Here is a 14,898-nt window from a genome sequence, read left to right as displayed (position 1 = left end):
GGAAATTTTCAAGTACAAGTCTATGAAATATTGAGAGAAGGACTGCCCATATTGGGTCCCCAAATAATGGCAGCTTCTAGTGTTGTTATTAATTGCCCCCATTAAAAAAACAAGGATTTCAACTGTCTGGCCAGCCAATTCTGCCATCTCAATACCATCTCAAATGCTATGTCAGAGAATGTTTTATAAGAAGTAAAGACTGATGGCAGTCTGGCAGGGCAGACTTTTACACTGAAAGGTAAAAATAAAAATGTGAAGTGATTTGAAAAAGAAAACATTAGGAAAGTGAAATTTGGAGCCATCACCCATGTGAAGAACTTGTCTTATTTTATGATTGTATATTGCAAAGATTAAAAATAAAGTCAAAGCTTAACTTCCTTGATATTTGAAAAATGTTCATTTACTTTTCAAAACTGCCCCGGTACAATAATAGAGGTAGTTATATTTGGTAAAAGTGGATTGTAGAGAGAGTAGCTGGTGAAAACGCTCTTAAGTATTTGTGTAGGACAAAAACCTTCCTGGCACTAAGAAGTCTCAATTGGTTTTTCAGCTGCGCTGTGGTTTATTGTGAGCTTTAAATCAGCTCTAAGACTACACTACATACCATTGTGTCTGTTAGAAAATCATTATGCTGCAATTAAAAGCAACGTTGTTTCACAGACGAACATGGAATTTTCCTCTGTGTCTGACGGCTGCGCACTTCCTTCGTGCCTCTTGTGATTATCTGTCTACACTTGCGATGGTCGAGAGATACAGCTGTCGGGAAAACACTCAACAGATGGCAGTTGCAGGGCGATGCCTCGTCCTTTTTTTGGATGCTCTCTGACACTCGAGCTCTAGACTTCTATAAATGCTGGTGTGCAACTGACTTCTTTTAAGCAACACGGATCTGGAATGTTCAGTGACAAAATTCATCTTCCTCCATAAATGAAGAGAAATTGAAGTGTCTTTATGAAATGAAATGTGCAATATAATACTAAAATGTATTGGCCTTGGAAACTTTAACTACTGTGTTATAGATAAGAACGACTAAGTATACCAAGAGGCTGACACATTGGTAGAAAGATCACTTTTTCTTCAGGAGGAGAGGGAGGGAAGATCAATCAGTCTTTTTGTTTTTATAAAGCTCTTTAAAGACTGGCTTAATATTTTTTAAAAAGAGCAATTTAACCTTGGCTTCAATAGTGACATGAATTGTTGAATGACATAATTTGTAATGAAATTAGTCTAAATGATTTAAGAATTAATTAAGTGCTTTCTTTTAACATTTCAGGTAGCATTTTAACATGCAATATTTAAGCTTCTATCTTCATTATTTATGCAGTACCTGTATGTGTATAACATTATCATGGGAATAAGAAAAGAAGAGGAAGTTGATCAACAAACATGCAAAACAATGACCCCAAAATGCTTGTGATTGTGCTGTATTTTTCAGTATTCAAAATTGGAATTACATATTCCATATGCCTGATTTATGTTTCTTCCTCTCAGTTACACAAACCCTTTCAGGTTCTAGAACCTCACTTCTGTTCAATGAACATTCTGGGCTGTCTGAATGCATATATTTTAACACAAAGACAAGGTGGTATTGAATATTAGGTATATGTCTTGCTTCTGTGTTTTAGACAGTGTTGTGGGTCTACCTGACAGACAGCTCAATCCCTGCTCCAATGCCACTAAATAATATTCAGCTATCTTTAGTTTGACCTGAATAAGAGTACAGGCCTATAAAACAAACCTTAAAAGTGGCTAACATGGGGATATAAACATGTTCCATAGGGTTAAGTTTAATTTTGTCAGAATTGTTGTTTTTTTCCTTTTTCATGTTAGCAAAATCATGTCCAGCAATTCACAAAGATTTATATTTCTTTTAAAACATGACACCCTGACTGTTTGTCTATTCATGTCCCAAAAGAGATAGCTACATGCTATATATGTTTTCCTTAATGTATTTGCAAGTTGGTCTCACTGGTTGGTCCTTGAAAGATTTCCAATGGATAAAACACAAGAAATGAGAAGCTGTAAAAACCATGTGTTTTTTTTGTTTTTTTTTTTATTTTGGCAAATGGGCAGGGCAGAGCCTGTAGAAAACATGATAAACTACGTAATATAGTTTTGAAGCATATTATATAGAGCAAGATGACATTTTGGGACAAAAACAACATTTCACTTATTCTAAGAGCATAATATGTGCCAGGTGTTATGATAAGTACCTAAATATTTTATTTTATTCTCACACATGTGATATTGACATTATTATGTCCATTAGACGGATGGGCCCAGAGCTGATAAATAATTTGCTTAAGGCCAACCAATAAGATGGTCTTTCAGATCTTTATAATTTTTATAAGAATACATAATTCTTTCTTCCAGAAACAATAGTACAACTTTATGCATAAAAGATGTTCCATGATAATCCCACTAGATGTAGGTGCTAATTCATAAAGCAATGAAAAAAAAAAGGATTTGTTTTTATAATGAAATGCATCTTTATAGTTTTTAAAATAATATAATTCCTATAAAAAAGAAGTTGGATGGCTATAAAAATATGTGGTGTTTTTACAGGTTAGGTATTTTTGTAATAAGTAAGGTATTAGTAAACAATTTTTCCCTCAATAGCTCATTTCTTTTATGATTGATATAAAGAACATTTTATGATTCCTGTCATAGAAGTTAAAAAAAAAAAAGAAAATCTTCCTTTCATCTGTTGAATGAAATGAGCAAGTAAAGCTGAGAAAATTTTAGAGGCCCTCTTTCTCTTGTCTATAGAAGGTGATATGTTAACAGCTGAGACAATGTGGGAATGACATGACAGGATGTATTTTCAAAATGAGCATACTATAAAAACGATTGGTAGAACATATTCTCTGTAATTAAACTTTATGGTTTCTGTCCAAATTTTGAAAGTAGCAACTCCTTCAGTTTGCCTTACACCAAAGAGAGAAGACTAATTGGAAACCTAAAAGTGAATCCTAGATTTTCATTTGTTTTTTATTTCAGAACTATATATTTCAGGGGAGGGGAAAGGAATATGTATTTGAGATGCTGTATGGTTACCTCCAGTATTTTGCCACAATACTGGCATCTGGGATGACACCATAATGGCAGCTCAAAGATTTACGTGGATGACACAAATCCACAGTGGAACAAAACACCATGAAAGCTCATGCAGCATGAGGATAAAGAAAGACCATTATCTCATGGTAACTGCTTGCAGTTGTGAGTATACTACTATAAATCTAAGCCAGGCAGGAAGTAGGATTTTATAGCTATAATTGCCATTTGAAATTATTCTGCTGCCCAATTCAAGTAGATGAGAAGGGTCTAATTTTTTCTAACAGTCCTGGAGCCTTACGTTGTGGCATCCTTTATTGTACAATTTTAGTTTTGAATCATAACTTCTAGTTATGAGGTTCACATCCCCATAAGTAAGAGCAAGATCGATTGTAAAAGGAAACCAGCAAACTGTAGGCTTTGCGATAAATCGAAAGTATTAGGTGGACATAATTTAAACAGTTGTTTTTCTTTTCCTGAAGAATAAACACATAATAGGAGAAAAAAAATGAGGCTCCAAAGGGATTATACATTCCTAAATATTTTATAGCTGTGTTAAATGCAATGCTGTGCTTTAGTTCCACCGCTGAATGTGTGCTGATGATCATTTATCCACCAACTGAAAACCCAAAAGATGCTATTTGAGGTTTTTTGTGTGGTTTCAGTCTTGGACCTTCTGTCAGTGTTTCACTGCATGATTGTAAAGAGCAACTCTTTGCATGTGAGAAGACAGATGCTGGTGATTTAAGCAGGAAAACACACCACAGTGCTTTTACTCAGCTGATATTTAATGATTTACCATTTAATGTAGTTCATCTTTCATAACCCTGAGTTCAAACAGAAGCAGCTGCTATTATATTGGGGGTGTAATAATATTGAACTTCCCACCAAAAGCCTACGAGAGCTTCTTTTATAGTTTTAGCTGCCGGACCCAACTGACCTTTCCCCTAAACACGACAACTGAAGGAGAGAAACAATTTACTTCCCGTCAGTGGAGTTCTGGACAGAATGTATAATTATGTCAGATAAAGATTTTCAAATCAAAACTCCTTGTGTTAACATCATTCTGCAATGTCGGAGGACGGCATACTGCACTTTGTCTCATTACCAAAAGAACACCGAGGAAACTCAGAAAATGTATGGAAAATCACGCTGAGCTGAAATCAGTTAAAAGGGTAAAGGTGTCCCTGGTTTCAACCTGGAAGATAAAATCATTTTCTTATAATTTCTATTTTGCTTTTATTAGTGTGGGAGCTTTTTTGGAAAGGTATTTAAAAAAGGCTTCTTTTCTCTAATTTTAGAAGATAACTAAATAGATACAGATATAGAGGTATAAATATTTAGATAGATGGGTAGATTGTTAGAAAGACAGACAAACATCGACAGGCAGATAGATACATAATGTATTTAAAACAAACATAACTAAGCCTTTCAAAAAACGAAAGCATAAGAGATCGACATATAATGAGATTGAAGTCTTTTGAGGAAGGATGATATCCAACATGCTGATGAAAATTATGGTATTAATGTTATCAAATAGAATGCTTCAAATACATTTTTCTATCGAAAGCATTACTTAATTTAATAATCTGTTTTCACTTTGGCATTATTAGTAAGCAATTGAAAAGCAGATTATAGGCTAGGTTGCTTCTGTTTTTCTGTTTTCCTTCCTTGGTTTGGGTAAAATTCTAACATTTATAAACTAGGGTTTACAAGGAAAGAAGAGGATTATGAATTTTCATTACAATTACAAGCCTATCAGACCACAACCGTTGCCTCATTATGACTATATCTAATCCTTTGACTGCTTACAATAGACCAAGAATATATTCCTTTTCTAACAGTATATTCCTAAAAGACAGTACAGGCAGTTAGACCTTCACTGTGAGATGTGAGAAACATACTTTAGTGGTGTCCCCTCTGATGGGATTAGACGGACTAAAACTACTGTATGGGTCCCCTCTACCCCACTGCAACAATTTTTATTCATAAAGCCAGAGTCAGCCCTTTCCTCAAGGGATTTTCCTAATTAAAGATTTTTTTTTAAGCTTTGTTCATGGTTCAAAGGCATTTGTATTTAACTCTATGCATCACCTGAAAATACTGTCCTAGAGATATTTATGCATTTTCCAAAGTTTGATGATGCTTAGTATTTTGGATTTGTCATTTGGCAAGTAAATAGATAATCTGCATAACATTTATAATTATGCAATTATGACATTTAAAAAGATAGAGAAGACTTTCTGTATGAGGTTTCTAAAAAAGAAACAGTCACAATGGTAAATGTGCTCTACCTTACACTTTACCAGTGTATAGTTGTTGATAGAAAGTTCCCTTTGTCTACTTTTGAGTCTGAGTTGCACCGCCTGGTTGGCTGATGGTCAAGTGCATAGGAATTCTGGATTCTCAGCCTCATCATTATTTATGGAGAAAACCTTTTAACTGTTTATTTGTAGCATCTGACAGAACTCCATGTAGGGAAATGGAGACATTAATGTAGGAAATTGGGTCAAAATTATCATGATTTCACTTTATAAGGCATGATCAAAGTATAATTGCATTTGAACTTGGAACTGTTTAGGTACTGGAAGTTGACACAAATTTGAAAGTTGGTATAAATGTATCAACCTCAACAAGTTAGAAAGTTTGATTTGAAATCCTATCCAAATTCATTCTTTCAGCCTGAATACAGACAGGTATTTTATGTGATTTTTATTTCCCTATTTGCTCAGTTTCAAGATTTATAGGAGTTCTAATTTGAACCAAGGCAGAAATGCCACCACAGAAACAGTGGGAGTTTTCTCCACAAAATTTTATTATAATTGTTTCCAGACCCCAGGGCATATTATCATGCGGAAGTATATATTTTAAACAGTTCTTCAAATTTATTTAGCCTTTTACACTCTCAAAATAAAAATCTATTCCCTGTTTTGTTTGTTTTTGAAGAGGAATATATTCTAGTTCACTATATTTTGATTAGTCCTATCATATTTGTTGGGTAGCTATTGTGGGACATTGTATTTTCACAAATAGCTAAAATAGAGTTCATTCTTTAGTGAGCTGGACTATTCAGGTGAATGCGGTTAAAGCACTCAATGAAACTGAACATTTTACAATTGTCTATTACTATGAACTGTTTCAAAGTAAGCCTCTTAAATTTTTTTTTTTTTTAAAGGGAAGAAAATAATAAAAGCAAGTGTGATGGTGTAATGCAAAGAAAGTGTCTAAATGGTACCACATTTGACTGGAGGTGGCTTGGAGGGTTAATATCCACAAAAATACCCTAATGCAGCTTGAGGACTATTGACAAATACAGAGGGTGACAAAAATATATATATACACATTTTAATAAAGGGAAAAAAAAACTGTATTAAAATTGTAATACTCAATGTATACTGATGACGAAAGATGAATACAAGTCACATTTGACTTCCACAATTACAGGAGGTGTTCCAAGTGGTCACCATCAGTGTCCAGACACTTCTGATTATGGAGAACTACTAAGTAATACATAGATAACATCTCTTAAAATGTGTATACATTTTTTTGGCACCCCTGGAATATACATATATAAGTTATCAGGTAACAGGATGACAATACTCAAATTAGAAAAGGTTAGAAATATAGTAAATCTTCTTACAAAAATGACCTATCAACTTTAGAAGCAAGAAAACCATGCCTGGAACTGAAGTTGTGAAATAACATTTCTGTGGGAGAATGGTAGACCCAAATATAACAAATAGAAGCTAGTCACAGACTCTCTACCTACCCTGACCTTAAATAACGTCACCGTATTCACACCCCATGACATGATGCCATATTACTGAAAGACTTGTAGAGAGAAATAATCCATTCAAAGAGGTTGAAGTAAAAAGTTATTGACATAGGGAGAAAAACAGATCTTACTTCTTTTACTTATTTTCTTCTGAAGTCATAGGAAAAACTTGTATTGGGACTTAATAGAAAATTTTAAGGGAAATTTACAAACGAAAGCATTAAAGAAAAGCACTTAGTGGAAACTTCTGAAAATTATTTTGTAAGATAATAGTCAAAGTTAATGTTAAAAAATCCATGATTTTCATTATAATGAATTACCAATTTAGAATCAAATGATGGCAATTAAAGTATTTTTCTTATCAAAATTGTGAGTTTTTAAAAAAATCACATTTAATATTCCTCATTCATTTCTACCCCTTTTAGAGGGACCCCCCCACCCCCCGCCCAAAAAAATAAAAACACCAAAAAAACCTACAGTATTCCTCATGGTTCACAGCAAATTATGTTGTAATTATAATATGCAATTCAAGGAAACTTAAATTGTATTTTACAGGAAAAAAATAATGAGGGAGTGAAAGAAGATGTTTGTTGTACCTAACGAATGGCCTGAAAAGAAAAATCTCTTCAATTCTTGGGCAGTGAGTGATTCTTAATGCATGTTGAGGCCCACTTGCCTGAAAATTACATGGGAAACTTGTTAGAAATGCTGCAGATTCCTGGGCTGTATGCCAAATCTACTGAGTCTAATTCCAGGGGAATGAAATTCAGAACCTGCTTTACTACATGCATAGTCACAGATGCTTCTTAAGTATGAACAACTTTCAGAATCACTCTCTTAAAAGCAAATCTTTAGCCTGTGTGATCATTTAGGGTCTCTGGCCAAATCAAAGTAAACCAGTGGGATTAGGTTAACTATGAAATATGTGGAATAAAGTGAAGTTGAATATTTTTGTGTTGTATCCTATCCTTGCATTTGGTAGATTTATCTTGCACATGATAGGCAATCACTAATATATGTTAAATAAATGGATAAATGGGCTTTTATTCATTACACAAAGATAAGTATCATTTGGATACAAAGTATACATGTTAGAATAGGAAATCACAATGAGAAATTTTCAAAGGAAATTAATTCTTTTATGTACTACATGTGTATAATAGTATTTAGAACACAGAGATAAATAAATAATTTAAGTTACAGAGGCGGTAATGGGGTGAGACGGGGACAAGGTTAAGTATAATCATGAATTTTTTAGCAAGTCCCTGCTAATATAAGAGATAGAGATGTTGAATTTACTAGCCATTACTTTTTTTTTTAACTTTTAATATTTTTAAGCAGTAAGGTTGTTTTGAGTAAGCACAGTATAGTCCCTGTATTTAGAGATAAAAATATTACACTTAAAAAACATTCAATGATGTACAACTATTGAAATATATATAATTAAAAATATAAGTAATTACTATGAAAATAAATAAATAAATCTTCTTTCTATATTTCTAAAAAAAAAAAAAAATAATCCAAGAACATGAATGTTCATACCCTTATATACCGTGTAATTTGCTGAAAGTAAGATTACTTCTATTTCAGCAATGAGAAAAAATGAGAAATTTGTTTTTACATCTTTATTCATTTATTCATTCACTCAGCAAGTATGTATTGATTGCCTATTTTGTTCATAGGTAAACGAGATATGGTCCCTGGCCATGAAAAGTTCATAGCTCAAAATATTGAGAGAAAAGGTTAATTTACATTACAAAGGGATAAGGGCAAGTATAGTTCTATAAACATGTTGTGTTTTATTTTATGGATGATCAGTAATGTATCAAAGACTACATTTTTACTTCTCTGTCATGAGTCTGCTTGTGGACCACATAATTTAACAGGTAAATGCGTACTTGAAGGTGAAGGTCAAGGACTAGCTGCAGGAAGGCAGCCTCCACTGGTGTTTCAGTGCTATCCCAGAAGGACACGTTCTCCTTTTTATTACAGATGGTTCCCCACTGAAGTCAGCTGCTCTGATTTGAGTCATCCTCATTGGGAGTATTTGGAAAGAAATGACATTAGCATTTACATTTCATTCTCTCTTTGTTGAAGTGAGCTGTCATAAGCTTAATAAACATGTACGTGTTTACTGACCAACATTAAAAGTAGGAGTAATATTTCCCTTTCCTCTTATCATGTCTTTGTTAGGAATACTTCCTTCCCCACTATTGTTAAAGTGGGTGTGTCTACATCCTGCTTTTTTGTAATAATCTGTTTAACCTCTTTAATAGTTTCATCTACTTAATTAATGGACTAGCCCCTAACTTCTGAGGCCACTATTGCGTAATTTTAACAAAGAGATTATGTAAACACAGACACTGATGTCTCTTAAGAATGTGATGGGTAGATGAAGGTATTTGGCAATCACTGAAATCAACAAGTCATTAAAAATTCTTCCGTGTACTACTAATTTGTTTGTAATAGCCTTCTAATTGCAGCATTATAAACAAAGACAAATGTGGATTGAACTGCATGTTCAAAGTATCAATCTTATCTTTTCTGGTTAAAACAATCATAATTCCTACTTCTGGTACAATTGAAATAAGAATAGAAAGCTATATCTCATGTCTTTGGCTGACAAGCTTCTAATGTTCAGATGTCTTTTCTGAAAAGTGGTCTTTCTTTATAGAATGTTTGTTTTCAGTTGGTAGCATTGTGTAGTCTAAGAGAAATCACAGAGATGCAGGTGCCTTATGAATAACTAGATAAGAAATGGAAGATGATCAAACTTCCTCTTAGAGCCAATGAGTCAAATAGGAATGACAAAAGATTTTCCTTTGAAACGGTGAGGAGAGTGAATTTAAAAATATCTTGTACTGTAGACAAATGACAATAATGCCTTACATCACCCTTTCTTAAAGACACAAAACCTGTTTTCTAGAGCTTTTTCCATTACCGAAATACAGCCAGTCTGCAATTAGACTCAGCAGCTGTTTAACAGTGCCAGAAACACAAACTTCCAAATCATTTCCTTCAAGCAAAATAATATCCTCCAAAGAGCGCACTCCGTATTCATTCACCACTGACTCAGAGGGAAGAGTGCCACCTATTGAATCATGGCCTCAGTATTCATAGCACCTGATGGGTCCTTCCCAGGCTCCCTTCAACAGCCCCCCTCCCCCGATTCTCCACTAACTAGCACATCCTGTCTCCCCCAGAGAGCTGGTTATAATAATGTTCTAAGGTGGTCTGAAATTCACACGTAAGTGTGCTCATATCACGCTTTATAATTTGAGGAAAACACAATGAATTTTAATCAGTTTTTAAAACAACCAGGCCTCTCTTCTCATTTACTAGAATGAAAAAAAAATTCTCTTTTATTACCTTAAAGATGCCAAACTGTGCCATTTTACTACTGTGGGAAGCTGGAAGTCATTTCCGAACTCTTTTGGCAAGGGTGCTATGTAGAGCATCCAATTCAGTCCTTTAACTGTCTTCTGAGAACCACCACACAAACTGTGATTTACTGTCTCCAGGAGTTGAAGGGACCCTTTTTACCCTGAAACTGAAGAAAGAAAGGTGAAGTGTGTTTAAGAAGCATCCTATGAGACTTGCAGGAATAAGAGTTAGCATAGAGCGAGCCAGACATAAAGAATACATTTTGATAACCCACAAACATTTTCCAACTTGTAATTTTTAACTTGGTTTAAAAGATTATGTTGGTAGCCTTTAAAAGTTGCTATAACTTTTGTATATTAATCAAATGGTCTTTAGGACACATTCACAAACTTCTTACATGTAGTGGCTATGTGGTTCTGTTTTTTTGCCCCCTTGCTATTTGCGTCCTAAATAGGTTTTGGTACACTTCCGCAGCAAATACAGTGTCATAGTTAAAATATATATATGTTTACATACATATATATATATACACACACACACATTTACACATATGTACAAATATAATGTATATTTACATACACACACATACATACATATACACATGCACTAGCACCCACACACATTCACATACTGTGGAAATAATAAATTTGACTAAGCAAAATGAAAACAAGAATTTAATGGGGAATTTTGCATATTTTCTAATTTACATAACCAGAAGATGGCAAGACTCCAGTTACCCTTCTTGCCATTGAGTAGCAACCAACAACAGTTTGGATTTATGTGTTCTTTAGGTGACTCAAATTTCTAGTAGTTTAACATTATGTAAGCTGGGGACTACAATTGCTCTCATTTAAAACAAACTCACACACACGTATTTTTTTGCCCCCAGTGTTATTTTGTTTGGAGATTTTGACTGACAAGTTTATGCAGTCATAAACAGTAGGTTGTTGGAGGCAAAAACACGGTAAGAGAGAAAGAAGATATTTAATTACTAGTAAGAAAATATATTACACTGTAGTGCCTCAGAAATGGTGAGCTCTCTATCAATATCTGAAGAAATAATGAAGGGATAAATTATACCATTGTGGAAAATAATTAGTCTACCACATCAAAAATGAGAAGCTGTCTGATAGTGTAAAAGGAAATCCAGTATTTCTTTTTCTTGACAAAAATCAGTGAACTATTGACTTCAATTAAAAGGCCAATCTTTACTTGCCTTTGTATTTTTAAGCTTTGACTAGTAATTGCAGTGGATAATTTTTCTCTGGTTATAAACAACTCCAAATCATGGAGAAATGTCTCTAGTAATTCTTAGCACAGTATTATATTCATAAATGATATCATAAAGGCATCCATGATGGTAGCCTGCAGTTTCTGTATCTATTTTTTTTTAATAGGTGAATTTTTTTTTTTTTACAATGTTGTGGTTACTAATGAGGAAAACATTTTTTTTCCTTGTTCTGCCAGGTAGGTAAGTACAATTTGACACTTGGAGTGGCATAAAATTAAAATATTGGAAAGAATATGTGGTCTGTTCCTTGTTAGGACCAGGATTATATATCTGTTCTGAAGAAAAAGATTCACACTTGGCAATAGGTTTAGGATTTCATGCTGTTTCATTGCTAAATCTACTAGGGATAACAGAGGCCAAATCTTCAAGCAGCACCTGCCAGGCAAATGGTGGAAGGAAGCAGAACGCTTTAGCCAGACAGCCAGGGAGTACAATGCAGCTCCTCTGTTCAGAAGGTATCTAGGATGTCTGACTTAAGATGAGTGAAATCACACTCAAAAGCTTTGACATATACTTAACAAAAAATGTAGAGAAAATTTCCAAGAGCAAATAATTTGCTGAGTCATCATTAATGGCTATTATAAGTTAACAACAGAAAAAAAGAAGGGTATTTAAGATATAAGGTAGAAAATGTGTCAGTTAAAAAATATTTCTATTATTTAGAAATACATCCAAGAAACTTTGTTCACTTAAAGTTGGCACATATGTTGGACTGACTTACATATTTCCTATATGTATATATCACTTATTCTTTTATATTTCCATCCATCCATCCATCAATCCAACCTTTATCCAATAATCCATCTATCCCAACAAAGTATTTATACAGTTTATTTACAGTATTTATACATTTATACCTTTTCTTCCTTCATCCATTCATAAATCCAACCTGTTTTGGGTGCTTGCTACATGACAAACATTACTACTAGTGACATAAACACATAGAAGATGGAGTCCCTTTCCTCAAGAAGCTTAGAGTCCATGTGGATAGAAAATTAAGTATATCAGTACTACGCAGTGTGATGTTGTGATAGAACTACTTTATGAGAGTAAATTATACTCTCCCCCACCAGCATTCCCCCTAAATAAATAAAAAATACTATTAACCCTAAAAAAGACCCCCCCAAAACTTATCACAATACCACATCCAACCCCACCACTAACAATTAACCCCACCCCTCCATAAATGGGCGACGGCTTAGAAGAAAACCCAACAAAACTAATAACAAAAATAGTACTTAAAATGAATACAATATATGTCATCATTATTCTCACATGGAATCTAACCACGACCAATGACATGAAAAATCACCGTTGTATTTCAACTATAAGAACACTAATGACCAACATTCGCAAATCCCACCCACTATTCAAAATTATCAACGACTCATTCGTCAATCTACCAGCCCCGTCAAGTATCCCCTCCTGATGAAACTTCGGATCCCTCCTAGGAGTTTGCCTAGCTGTACAAATTATCACAGGCCTTTTCCTAGCTATGCACTACACATCAGACACTGCCACAGCCTTTATAAATCAGGGTTTATAAATCAGACTGGTAGATCTGGGAAGGCTAACATTAAAGCTGAATTTTAAAAGATAAGAAGAATTAAGTAGATAGTGAAGAGGAAAGGTAATTCTAGACAAAAGTCATGGCATATGTAAAACATGTCCTTAATAACTGATAATCATGTATATTCACAATATAATCATTTAGCAAAGCTCCATTCCTTCACACACATCAGGATATAATGATTCAATTAACTGACCTGGAGAGTCAGTAGAGTCATGGTTACATGTACTGGCTCTAGAACCAGATTTCCTGGATCTAAATCCTGGCTATTCTCCTTTTTAACTGATAACTTTGGGGAGAAATTACTCAACATCTCTCTGACTCAGTTCCTCTTTGTTCAACGGAGGTTAATAATATTATATCTTTTAGAGTGACCATTAAATTAATTTATCCACTTATGTATATCTGGCATGAAATAATCTCTCAATATATGTTAGGTAGGATAATATTTTTTCTTTGTTCAAATTAACTTATTGATAACAATGATGATAATAATAGTTTGACGAAATGTCTGAGAACTACCACAGCTGAGATTTATTACATTCAGAAGCCACAGAGTTTCACCTTTTCTAAAACTTAAAACCACTTTCAGCAAGATGGCGAAACCACTAGAGCTTCATTTACGGGCCCTGAGTTCAAATTTTGTCTCTGTTACCTTCCAACCTCTGAGGCCTTGGCCAACTTGCCTAATGTTTGTGCCTTAGTTTCTTATCATATATGGGGATGCTAATGATACCAATGTCTCTCTCATGGGGCTTCTGAGATAATTAAATGGGACAATATGTATAAACGTGACTAACGTCACCCCAAAATTTGTTTCATCATGCCAAAAAAAACCCCACAAAACCAACCAAACAAAAAAACAAACCTTTAAAATACTTAGAAAACACATAATGGCTAATCTAAGGAATATGGAAAATATGTTCCCCAAAATACTTTCCATAGTTTGAGAGATCACATACAAATATTCTCACTTGCATTCGCGAACTCTGGAAAACACTCGTGAATGTTATTGCTGACTTTGATAGGTTGCTTTTGCACCTTTGCCAGAACTTGCTCTGGTTTGTAGCTATTCATATAATGCCCTTGAATAATGTGATAGGCTGAATTCAAAATATTCCTCCAATCATTTTGGAGGCAGTAATAATGGTAACTAAAATGGTCATCTAGAGAATGAACTAAGCGTGGGTATTTGCTAATAAAACCCTTCTTTCTCTTTATTTTTATTATTTTTGTTGTTGTCTTAGAATAACCCCAAAGAAAGTAATATAATGCTATTTGAGTAAATAAACATTAAACATGCTAACATAAAATTAACTTCCTGTAGATGGATAATATATGCTTTAAAAGACCACTAACCTCAGATGGAATACAAATACAAAACAGCTTTTTTTTAAAAAAAAACCTAAATTATAGGAAAACAGTTATTGTACTAGCTGTTTCCTGGAATTATTTTTAATTGCAAATATATATATACATTTTTTTTTAAGGCTGAAAACCCAGCCTACCCAAGCAGTATATACAGACTAGCTTGGAATAAATTCAGCATATTATCATGTTGCTAAACTATTACATTTTTTGGTTTCTCACATACCAATTACTTAATACTGTTACATCTAAGGTCTGGGCTCCTTAGTCTGTCAGAAGGAGTACAGAAGTGCTAGGCTGTCATAGCTCCTATTTTATTATATTTTTTTTCTTGCCCACAACCTGATTTCTTCTGGGTCTGACCTAATTCCTTTGATGCCTGGGGCTTGGAGGCCTGTGCTAATCTGCATCATGGATGTGTGGAGTTAAAATGAGACAATTGAAAGAATGACGTCT

At 34.0% G+C, this 14,898-nt stretch overlaps 1 protein-coding gene across 31 annotated transcripts in view; it reads right to left on the bottom strand.

Moving 5' to 3' along the window:
* The window catches only part of ADGRL2 (adhesion G protein-coupled receptor L2), a 597,884-nt gene that overhangs the window by 489,823 nt on the left and 93,163 nt on the right, over window positions 1-14,898 (bottom strand). For all 31 annotated transcript variants that reach the window (XM_074335025.1, XM_074335028.1, XM_074335029.1 and 28 more), the window contains exon 2: window positions 10,199-10,379. The gene's annotated coding sequence lies outside the window, so the exon portion shown is untranslated. The remainder of the gene's footprint in view (window positions 1-10,198; window positions 10,380-14,898) is intronic.

Source organism: Rhinolophus sinicus, linkage group LG06 (assembly GCF_036562045.2).
Source record: "Rhinolophus sinicus isolate RSC01 linkage group LG06, ASM3656204v1, whole genome shotgun sequence".
Taxonomy (NCBI): domain Eukaryota; kingdom Metazoa; phylum Chordata; class Mammalia; order Chiroptera; family Rhinolophidae; genus Rhinolophus; species Rhinolophus sinicus.
Note: the sequence above shows the minus strand (reverse complement) of the source record. Positions and strands in the feature narration are given on the sequence as shown.